Source organism: Elephas maximus, chromosome 16 (genome assembly GCF_024166365.1).
Source record: "Elephas maximus indicus isolate mEleMax1 chromosome 16, mEleMax1 primary haplotype, whole genome shotgun sequence".
Classification (NCBI taxonomy): domain Eukaryota; kingdom Metazoa; phylum Chordata; class Mammalia; order Proboscidea; family Elephantidae; genus Elephas; species Elephas maximus.
The window spans coordinates 79,966,109-79,978,220 of NC_064834.1; positions in this window are offsets into that span (position 1 = coordinate 79,966,109).

A 12,112-nucleotide genomic window follows, 5' to 3' on the forward strand; every position below is an offset into this window, starting at 1 on the left:
TTCTAGTCAGGCTGATGATGTCTCCCTTAAGAGGTATTAATATTCGAATAAATTGTTCTTAAGGTGCACCTTCTTATGAAATAAACTACAATAAGCGCTCCATAGTGTTCCGTGGAGCATAGGATACATCATAATATATAGAAACCTGTCCAATGTTCGTAACTTCTTTTTTTTAACTTCCTGAATCAGCCTGCAAGGGACGAAACATCTTTCTAGATCAATCTCTGTTAAAGAAGAAAATGCACCCAGGGCTTCTTCCCAGTGCGGTGGAGTGTTAGGCTAAGAAGCCTTGGGGGTCAGTCGAATGGGGGCTCACAAGGCCCTGGGTCACCCCTCGGACAGTAGCAGGAAGTGGCTGAGCCCCAGGCTTGGACAGCAAGCCCCCATCAGCAATGCAGGGAGATGAGGTGCACTACTGCAGCTCCTTCAAGATCACCATCCCCATCTGGACCACCTGGAGGTGTCGCTGCCTAGATTCCACCACCGCTGGAGGAGGCTGGCTGCATCGGAAGCCTGTCCCTGCAACGGTAGGAGTCAGACACAAAGCCGTATCTCAATATTCACTTAATTAAGCGTTAAACATCTGCTCTAAACAGCGCCATGAGATGCAGATGCAGGCATCTGTGTTGTATCTTAATACAGAATTCATTAAATGCATAGCCCCAAACTTTCCACCCTCATTGTAGAGCTGCGTGCTCACGATCACGTCCACAGACATGGCTTCACCCTGCAGCCTGCTCTCCACAGCCCCAACACCCAGGCTCAGGGTGGATGAGAAAGATACCAGGAAAGGAGGCTGCCTGGCAATTTGCCGCTACCCGTAAGGGACAGAAGATAAAACTGCACCTTGCCCATGTTGTGCACCCTGAGAAAAGCTAGCTCAAGGTTTACCCCCCAAAATAAACCCAAATGTATCCACTCTGGAGACAGCGGCAAGGAGGGCAGGTGGTCCCTGGGCTGATTGTGGGCGGCCTGCGGGGTCAGGAACTGCAGGGCCAACTCCTCTGTGCAAAGCAAGCTTGTGGGCAGCAGAACCCTGCCTGCCTGAGGACTATCGAAGCACAGGGAGACAGCTGCTCTATCCCGAGCCTTCCTGCACTGCCTGGGATACTCAGAACCCAGTCCAGGTATGGTAGCCCCGCTTATCCTCAGGGGATACCTTCCAAAACCCCCATGGGTGCCTGAAACTGTGGCTAGTATTGGACCCTATATATACTATGTTTTGCCCTATACATACATACCCATGATGAAGTTTAGTTCATAAATTAGGCACAGTGAGAGATTAACAACAATAACTGGTAATAAAATAGAACAATTATAACAATACACTGTAACTGAGGTTATGTGAATGTGGTCCCCAGGCAGGATGGAGAGAGATTTCATCACTCTACTTGTCTAACAATTTTGGGCCGAGGTTGCCCTCAGGTAACTGAAACTGTGGAAAGCGAACATGCGGATAAAGGAGAACAACTGTAATCTCCGGTGAACCTCGAGGGCACCAGGCGAGGGGCTGACACAGGGGCAGCAGACGCCACTACTTGCTGGTGAGCTGATTAATCCTTCAGGTGTTCTCACTCCCTCTACTCCGGCGTTTCCATGCCAGCATCTCTCTGGAGACAGTCAATCTTACCACAACGTGCCTCTGCCTTATTTCCCACGCCCGGCAGAACATTCTGGAGCCTGGCTGCTTCACTTTGGGGTTTCTCAGCTCTCCCCACCTCTGGATGACCTTTTTCTCCCTAGTGGTAACCCCGGCCTTGCATGTGGTTATTGTTAGTTACCATCCAGTCGTCTCCAACCCATAGAGGCCTATGTTTAACCAAACAAAACGTCGCACCATCCTCGTGGCCTTTGGTATGTTGGACATTCAATAAATACTCCTTGAACTATTAAAAGGATGGAGTCCCTGGGTGGTGCAAACAGTTAACCCACGCGGCTGCTACCCAAAAGGTTAGAGATTCTAGTCCACCAGAGGTGTGCGTCAGGCTTGCATCCTTTCACCATACCTATTCAATCTGTACGCGGAGCAAATTATCTGAAAAGCTGGGTTATATGAAGAAGAACGTGGCATCAGGATGGGAGGAAGGCTCATCAGCAACCTGTGAGGTACAGATGACACAGCCTCGCTTGCTGACGATGAAGAGGACTTGAAGCACTGACTGATGAAGATCAAAGACCACAGCCTTCAGTATGGATTACACCTCAACATAAAGAAAACAAAAATCCTCACAGCTGGACCAAGAAGCCACGTCAGGACAAACAGAGAAAAGATTGAGGTTGTCAAGGATTTCATTTTACTTACACTTTCAATGCAATCAACACCCACGGAAGCAGCAGTCAAGAAATCAAAAGACACGTTGCACTGGGCAAATCTGCTGCAAAGGACCGCTTTAAAGTGTTTAAAAGCAAAGATGTCACTTTAAGGACTAAGGTGCACCTGGCCCAAGTCATGGTGTTTTCAATTGCCTCATATGCATGTGAAAGCTGGACAATGAATAAGGAAGACCAAAGAAGAACTGATGCCTTTGAATTACCGTGTTGGAGAAGAATATTGAATAAACCATGGACTGCCAGAAGAATGAACAAATCTGTCTTGGATGAAGTACAACCGGAATGCTCCTTAGGTACAAGGATGGAGAGACTTCGTCTTACCTACTTTGGACAGGTTATCAGGGGGGACCAGTCCCTGGAGAAGGACATCATGCTTGGTAAAGTAGAGGGTCAGTGAAAAAGAGGAAGACTCTCAACAAGACAAATTGACACAGTGGCTGCAACAATGGGCTCAAGCATAGCAGTGATGGTGAGGATGATGCAGGACCAGGCAGTATTTTGTTCTGTTGTACATGGGTTGCTATGAGTCAGAACTGACTCAACAGCACCTAACAATAAAAGAACAAAGGTCTGGAGATCTACTTCCGAAAAATCAGCGATTGAACGCTTTACGGGGCACAGTTCTTACTCCTAAACACGTAGGGGTGCCATAAGTCAAAGTCAACTCAATGGCAACTTTTTTTTTTTTTTACTAGAAGAACAAATTAAAGTGACCCATGGTCTATGAGATAATTTATGAGTTTGGGGGCCACAGGGGCTGCGCCCCAACTTTCTTCCAGGCACCGTTAGGGTGAATTAGAAGCAAAGTAGTAAATCCACCTGGCCGCGCACGGGTGTTCCCCTGGCCTCCACCTCTGCACAGACAGCTGCTGCTTTGTCAGCTGCCACCCTCTTTCCTATGAGCCCCTGGGTGGTGTGGGTGGAGCTGATCCGAGCCCCTCCTCCTAATCTCCCTCCCCTCAGGGACTGGCTTGGGAGTGGGCATGTGACTCAAGCCTCTGACCGACCGAGGTTTCCTGGATCGTTTTTTTTTCTGGAGCCACTGCAAAAGGCTGGGGAATTGTCACCAGGTACACAAACTACCCACAAACCAAAAACTAAACCTGTTGCCATCAAGTTGATTCTGACTCATGGCGACCCCACATGTTACAGAGTAGAACTGCCTTATAGGGTCTTCTTGGCTTCACAGAAGCAGATCACCAGGCCTTTCTTCCACAGCACCACTGTGTAGGTTCAAACTGTCAACCTTTCAGTTAGTAGTCCATCGCTAGTAGTCAAGCGTTAGTAGTCTCTGAAATACCCACAGTGCTTCTTAAAACTTGATGAGCACACTGTTTACAACAGCAAAAAGATGAAAGCAACCAAGGTGCCCATCAACAGAAGAATGGATAAATAATTATATTATATTCACATAATGGAATACTATGCAACAATTAAGAGCAATGAAGAATCCATGAAACTTCTCATAACATGGAACCTGGAAGTCATTATGCTGAGTTAAATTAGTCAGTTGCAAAAAGACAAATATTGTATAAGACAACTATTATAAGAACTCTAGATAAAGTTTAAACACAGAAGAAAATATTCTTTGATGGTTATGAGGGTGGGGAGGGAAGGAGAGAGGTATTCACTAATAAGATAGTAGATAAGAGCTATTTTAGGTGAAGGGAAAGACAACATACAATACAGGCGAGGTCAGCACAACTGGACTAAACCAAAAGCAAAGGGATTTCCTGAATACAACCGAATGCTTCGAAGGCCAGAGTAGCAGGGATGGGGGTCTGGGGGCCATGGTTTCAGGGAACATCTAGGTCAACTGGCATAACAAACTGTATTAAGAAAATGTTCTGCATCCCATTTTGGCAAGTGGCATCCAGGGTCTTAAACACTAGCAAGCAGCCATCTAAGAAGCATCCATTGGTCTCAACCCACAGGGAGCAAAGGAGAATGAAGAACACCAAAGATGCAAGGTAATTATGAGCCTAAGAGACAAAAAGGGCCACACAAATCAGAGACTACATCAGACTGAGACCAGAAGACCTAGATGGTGCCTGGCTACAACTGACAACTGCCCTGACAGGGAACACAACAGAGAATCCCTGATGGAGCAGGAGAACGTGGGATGCAGACCTCAAATTCTCTTAAAAAGACCAGACTTAACGGTCTGACTGAGACTAGAAGGACCCTGGAGGTCATGGTCCCAGACCTTCTTTTAGCCCAAGACAGGAACCATTCCCAAAGTCAACTCTTCAGACAGGGATTGGACTGGACTATAAGATAGAAAATGATACTGGTGAGGAGTGAGCTTCTTGGATCAAGTAGACACATGAGACTATGTGGGCAGCTCCTGTCTGGAGGGGAGATGAGAAGGCAGAGGGGGACAGAGGCTAGCTGAATGGACACGGAAATACAGGGTGGAGAGGAGTGTGTTGTCTCATTGCGGGGAGAGCAACTAGGAGTACAAAGCAAGGTGTATATAAGGTTTTGTATGAAAGACTGACTTGATTTGTAAATTTTCACTTAAAGCACAATAAATTTAAAAAAATACTTGCTGAGCAGATAATGAAAAATGTGCTTTACACTGGACCAATACTCACATATTTAAACTTCATTTACTGTCTATTCTAAGACACACATTTTTTATTCTTTTAGCATCTGTGTAAACGGACTCTGTCTTGCAATCAAAGGCATCGCACAACTTCTGCCAGCCAGGCAGCTCTCGGGCCGAATCTGGTCCGGACTTGCCAAAACTTGGCCACGCTAATCCTACTCCTGTCATCTCACTTGAGTTGTACGTGTTATTGGTACCGTGTGTTCGGAATTTAATGCTTGTTAAAACATCTTCAAAGGGATTCGGTACGATTTGGCCTTGAAATCGTGCAACTGAAATTGAATTGTATAACTTTGATTTTGTTGTTGGCTGCAGTCGAGCTGGTCCCCAACTCATAGTGACCTCACGAACAATGGAATGAAACACTGCCCAGTGCTGCACCATCCCCATGGTTGGTTGCAGATCTGACCATCGTGACCCATAGGGTTTTCATTGGCTGGTTTCAGAAGTAGATTGCCAGGCCTTTCTTCCTAGTCCATAGTCTAGAAGCTCCACTGAAACCTGCTCAGCAAGTCTCCACTGACAGACGGATGGTGGCTGCGCGTGAGGTGCACTGGCTTAGATTCGAACCCGGGTCTCCCACACGGAAGGCAAGCATTCTGCCGGTCAACCACCACTGCCACCACCATTCCTCCCTGGAAGACTGACGGTGAGCCCATATCTTTTTGCAAAACAACTAAGTGTTTAATGAGCGTTTAGACAGGAAGACTCCCCAGGTAGATGTAGGTGTGTGGTGTACAGAAAGACTGGCTGCCACTTGTCCTGTGACACAGCCAAGGCAGGAGAAACGGCCAGCTGCCTCGGAGTGGATGAGATACTCACAAACACAAAGCCGCTGTTGTGACTGCCAATGGCATTTTGAATGTCTGTCATGAATGCGTGCATCATGGTTTCAGTTGTGTGTTTTCTTTCTTAGTCTCTGTCTTAGTTATCTAGAGCTGCTATAACAGAAATATCACCAGTGGGTGGCTTTAAGAAAGAGAAATTTGTTTTCTCACAGCTTAGGAGACTAGAAGTCCGAATCCAGGGCCCCGGCACTAGGGGAAGGCTCTCTCTCCATCAGCTCTGGGGGAAGGTCTTTGTTCCTTGGCTCCTTGGTAATCTTCATGTGGTGTGGCATTATATTCCCCCATCTCTGCTTGCTTCCTTGACTGTTTAATCTTTTATATCTCAAAAAAGGTTGTGTGAAAACACACGTTATGCTAATCCTGCCTCATTATCAAAACAAAGAAAACCCATTCCCAAATGGGACTATAATCACAGGTATAAGGGTTAGGATTTACAACACGTACTTTGGGGTAGACACAATTCAACCCATAATAGTCGTTCATAAAATCGTGATGCACCCTACAAGTTATGGTACTTGGGTTGATGAAATAAGAAATACATACCTGAAACAATCCTGGGAAACAATACTCAACTTTACTGTGCCATCCACTCTGAAAACTTCCCATCTTATCCTGTTTCATTTGTTTAAAATTCTGATCATGACTTACTAGATTGATTTGCTGACCCACTAATGGGCTCTGACCTGCAGGAGCTGAAAAAAATGCTGCAGGCAGCCGCCTTGTCACTACGCAGAGACAACCCATCCGAGAGATGGTGGTAGCGTTGTCCAGCCTCTAAGCCAGTGTGGTTGAGAGTCGGCTCTTTGTTCACAAAGCAAAGATTTGAGACACAATCTTTCAGGTTTATCAAGGGCTTGAAGTCTGCCGGTCTGCACCCAACTCTGGTTGCCAGCTGGACTTCCCATCCAGGGCGTGGGTTCTGATGAGCAGGATAGACTTCTCCAGGAGGCCACACGGTGGAAGGTGGAAGATTTTGCCTCAAAGAGACATCTGGCTGGGGCTCCCATAATCCATACCGTGCCTTGTGAGAATCAGAAAAATGCCCCTTCCCAAACACATTTTCTCCCTCCTGTGAGGAAATGGTCACCCTCTTCCGATGTGTTAGAACAAGAAGCCTGTAGCCTAAAGTCTGCCAAAGGATGCCCACCCCAGCCCTGGCTGCCCACTCCTCACCGTCTGTGGTGCCACAAGGGATGAGCCACTGGCAGAGACCCGGGACTGATGCGCTCCAGGACACCTTGTTGGGGCCACTGTCCCCAACCTCAGGACCCGTTCCATTAGTGCCCCTCTGCCCACCCCACCATTTCCCGAGGGGAACCTTCTCCTGCCATCTACAGACAGGGTCTCCTGACAGCCTGCCGTGCATCCTGTGCGGTGATAAGGCCGCCTCATTTTGTTCTCTTTTCACTCCTGTGCCTGGAAACAGTCGCAGGCGGCCTCTGCTCCCAGTGGGTTAGCAGGCCTTCCGAAGGGCGCTTGTAAGAGGCAGCAGGGAGTTGGCTTTCTTTTGCATGAGTTATATGAAGGTTACAAGACGTTGTCTAAAAGTATTCTGGAAATGCAAACTGGAGTCTAGGAGGTTCGAAGAAAGCTCAGGAGGGACACTTGGTCCGGTGGTCCCTGGAGCATGTGCTAGCTGGTGGCCTTGGGGAATGGCTTCACCTCCCCGAGCCCCGGCTCCATTCTCCATGTGTCTGGGTATGTCAGCCCCTGTCTTGTGAGGAGCTGTGTGGATGGGAGGCAGGTAGAGAAAGCCCCTAGCAACATGGCAGCACACCGGAGGGCCTCAGCAACAGTGTCTTCAGTGACACGCGTCTCGTTCCAGCACCATGTAAGGTGGGTTCTCCTCTGTAAGATTCTGCCACCGAAGAATTGGAGGCATTAACCAACATCCAAGCTAGCAGGGGAACCCTCGTGGCTCAGTGGTTAAAACCTCGTCAGCTAACCAAGAGTTTGGCAGTTTGAATCCGATAGGTGCTCCTTGGAAACCCTATGGGGCACTTCTACTCTGTCCTACAGGGTTGCTATGAGTCAGAATCGACTCGACTGCAATGGAATTTTTTTTTTTTTTTTTGGTTTAAGCCAGCAGGAAGAGTGCATTGCCAAGCCCTCCTGATCTTATTTATCTGTCCTTAAATGATATATATTTTTTGATTCATTGAGTGACACGCTGCCATATTCCAAGATGAATTTAAGTGGCTTAAAAATCTGTTTATTTTAGGACAGTGAAACTATTCTGCATGATCTGTACTGATGGACACATGACAGTACTTGTTTGTTAAATCCCCCAGGACCGCACCACACGGAGTGACCCCGAATGTGAACTGTGGACGTTATTCGCTTTAAGTAATAAGAGTGCATCACAATTGGCCCATCGGTGTAACAGGTGCACCACAGGGCTGTAAGATGTTAACCGTGATGTACCCCCAAAATGTATGTTGTAAACCCTGACCCCATACCTGCGATGTAACCCCATTTGGCAACAGGGTTTTCATTGTTGTATCAATGAGGCCTTATCAGTGTAGGCTGTCTTAGACCAATCACTTCTGAGACACGAGAAGGGCAGATTAGGCACAGAAGCAAGCAGAGGTGAGGACGACAGATGCTGCGTGAAGATCGCCAATGGGGAAGACACCTACCATGTGAAGATCTCTAAGGGACCAGGAAAGAAGCTGGAAAGAGACAAGGACCTTCCCCCAGAGCTGAGGGTAGGGAGGAGAGAAGAGGGGGAGAGAGAGGGGAAGAAGACAGATGCCACGTGAAGATCGCCAAGGGACTGGGAACAGAAGCTGAAAAGAGGCAAGGACTTTCCTTCAGAGCTGACACAGAGAGAGAGCCTTCCTCTAGAGCTGGTGCCCTGAATTTGGACTTCTAGCCCCCTAAACTGTGAAAAAATAAATTTTTGTTTATTAAAGCTACCCACTTGTGGTATTTCTGTTACCCACTTGTGGTATTTCTGTTACAGCAGCATTAAGAAACTAAGACATGTGGTTTGAGTCAGTTGATCCGCCCAATGGCCCCTGTTACCCCCAGATTCTGAGGAGGAAATGGAGGCTCAGTGTGGTGCAGTGATGGAGCTGGTGAGGGGCAGAGTGGGTCCCCCCTGCGCCACCAGGCCAGTCTGACCAGGAAACCCATTTGGGCCCTTGAGCCCTGGCCTTTCAGGCTGCACCTGGAGACTTCAGGGCCTCCTGTCATAAGATGGCCATCAGCACCTACGGGGAGGCTCGCACAGTGACCAGAGGGGATGAGGCAGTTTTGTGGTCCTGGCTGTGGCTAAACAGCTCCAGTGGACTGAGACCTGGCCCCAAGGCAGGCGCTCCTTCTCTGGGTCCCAGGACACCGGGGGCTGCGCCTATCCAAAAACCTGCCTGGTGCCTCCACCTGAGCACCCACTCCTTCTCTGGTCAGCTGCATGGTCCCTGTGAGTCCCTACCTCAATGGTCTGTACTTGACGATCTACGGGGAGATGCCATGTGGCTCTATAACTGCTACGACTCTTGCAGAAAGTGTTTAAATCCCAAACACAACAGGGCAGCGAGGCGGGCACCCAGCCACCTCGGGGCTGCCCTCTCCTCACCTGTACCGGGGCCAGAGTGGGTCCCCAGGAGCAGTTGGTCCGCAGAGCTGGGGCCTGTCCTGGTGTATCCCGAACCCTATGCTCACGCCCTACCCTCCCCGCTGGAGAATGCACCAGAAATGACAGCTGCTATGGAGACGGAATCATGTCCTGGACAGAACAGGGCTGGCTTCTCCGAGCTGCAGATAGACGGATGAATCAACACCTGGAATGAGCACATGTGGAATGTTGTGGAAAACTTGGCTTCAATGACATTTCAAAGATCAGATGATATAGCCAAGCGTGGCGCAGGATATCTGAGTCTGAGACCAAATCCCTGACATTGGAGCCACCAGAAAGTTGGAGACAAAGACCATGGGAACCTGCAACGCCCTCTCCACTGTGGATGGGACGGACAGGCAAAATGGCGGCTTGGTGTCAAAATTCCCCATGGCCAGCACTGGTTCAGTGCGTTTGACACAGGAAAGAAAATTTTTAAGCAAGCTTTGCCCTGGCTCCTTTCATCCAGGTATCTGCCTCAGTCACATTGTCTGGAGGACAGCTGTCAACCCATTAAATCGTAACGAGCGATGTGATCAGCGAACACACTTAGGAAAGATCACTCAGGATGGGACTTCACCATGAGGCTTGTGAGGAGGGTCAGGGTACCCAATCGGGGTGCTGCAGACAGCTCTCCCCTTCGTCCCAAGAGCCTGTCTTCCCAGCGTCCGGCTGGCCACTCACCGATCCATTTCTCCCCAGGGAGAAGGTGCGACTTGCAAGGCGCACGAACCCTGGAAGAAAAGGTCAGCCACGTTCATCTTGTCCTGGAGCTTCTGTAGCCGAGTGTGGGGTCACAACAGGAGGAGGTGCAATTACGGGGACAAAAATACCCACAGGAAATCAACGCAGGACTTATTAATCCCAGGCCTGTAGGTGACACTACCAGACAATCGGTCAACAAGGGCTGCACGTCTGCTCGTCCCAACTAACCCACCATGATCTTTATGAAGTGTCCTTCTGGGGGGTCTGGATTTCAGATATGAGGGGAAGACCCTCTCCTTTTATTAGCAGCTAAGCTCTTTATGCTTTTACCATATTGCGGCAGGTTAGGAGTCTGAGCTTTATTGTCTTATGTTATTGAAAATCCAGATTCCGGCAGCCTTCTCCCTCAGGTCAAGATTTGTCTGCGAATACATTCTCATTTTTCCATGTACAGAGGCTGTCTGCAGAGAGGCAGAAAAAGATTATGACTGTAATATACTTAAATCCAATTTATTTGCCTGGCCAGGAACTTCCACTCTCCACAATTGCTTCCTACCCGAGATTTTGTCTTTAATTCTTTCATGATAGGGAAGCGTGGCTTCCAACTGGTCCAGGCAGAGCGAGGGGCGTGCACCCCACAGCATCAGGCCTGAGAGGGACAGGTAGGACCCAGGCTGTCCAGCCACTAGCTGGTGCTTCCTAGTCAGAACTTCTCATTTGTTTATTAGGAATACATCTGCAGTCCCGTGTTGTTTACTGGGAGAGAAATGCATTTAACTAGGGAATAACAAGTTGTTGTCTCGCAAAAATGTCCTTGGGTGGGGTAAGTAGATTGCTCTCAGCTGCTAACCAGAAGTTCAGCAGTTCGAACCCACCAGTGGCTCCATGGAAAGTCCTGGCAATCTGCTTCTGCAAAGATTACAGCCAAGAAAATTCAATGGAGCAGTTCTACTCTGTAGCACATGGGGTTGCCATGAGTCAGATTTGACTCAAGGGCAATGGTTTTTTCTGGGTTTTGTCTACAAAAATCACCACCAGCCCCAAGGTTCTGGCCTCGCCTTCACTTCCGTGTCAGTTCAGCAGGACTAGCTGAGTGGCTGCTGGTCCTGCTGGGTCTGCCCAGATCGGGAGGCCTTGATTAGCCTGTGTTAACATTCCACTCCAGGCTTTGCAATGAACGGACCAAAGAGCAGGCATTTTAAATATTTATAGATCTTGCTCAATTGTCTTCTGAAGTGATTATAACACTTTATTGTAGCCAACAGTGACTAAAAATCCATTGCCATCGAGTCAATTCTGACTCCTAGCGACCCTATAGGAGAGAGTAGAATTGCCTCGTAGGGTTTCCAAGGAGTGGCTGGTGGATTCAAACTGCTGACCTTTTGGTTGGCAGCTGAGCTCTTCACCACTGTGCCACCAGGGCTCCAACAGTGACTAAGAGTGCCTATTTTCCAGCATCTTCGCCAGCATGAAGTACTATAAAATTTTTAAATTTTTTTGCCCACCGTCTGGCAAAATGGTATGTAGTAGATTTGATTAGCATTCTTTTAAACTTACATGTTTGAGCATCTTTTCCTATAGCAAAATGTCCAGACCCACCCAAGTGGGTCTATCAAGAGGATATCCTCCTAAAATGACAAGTGCAATCTGTACTGATGAGTCCTGCTCACAGGAGACACCGCTGTGACATACTGTTAAGTGAAGATAAAAGCAGTGGGACATTTGGGTATTATTTTAATAGCCGGTGCACACACGCACCCTCATGCACCCATGTGCACACACATGTACACGCATACACACATACTGAATTGTACACATAAACAGTTGAGAATTTTTGCACTGGTGTATTGTTGTATGTATTTTCTCCATAACAAAAAATAAATTTAAAGTAATGGTTGAAAGGGCCAATGTTTTGTTACATATATACTAACCACAAACTAAAAATATACGTATTAAAAAAACAAAAGTGTGCATCCCACTTTGGAGAGTGGCATCTGG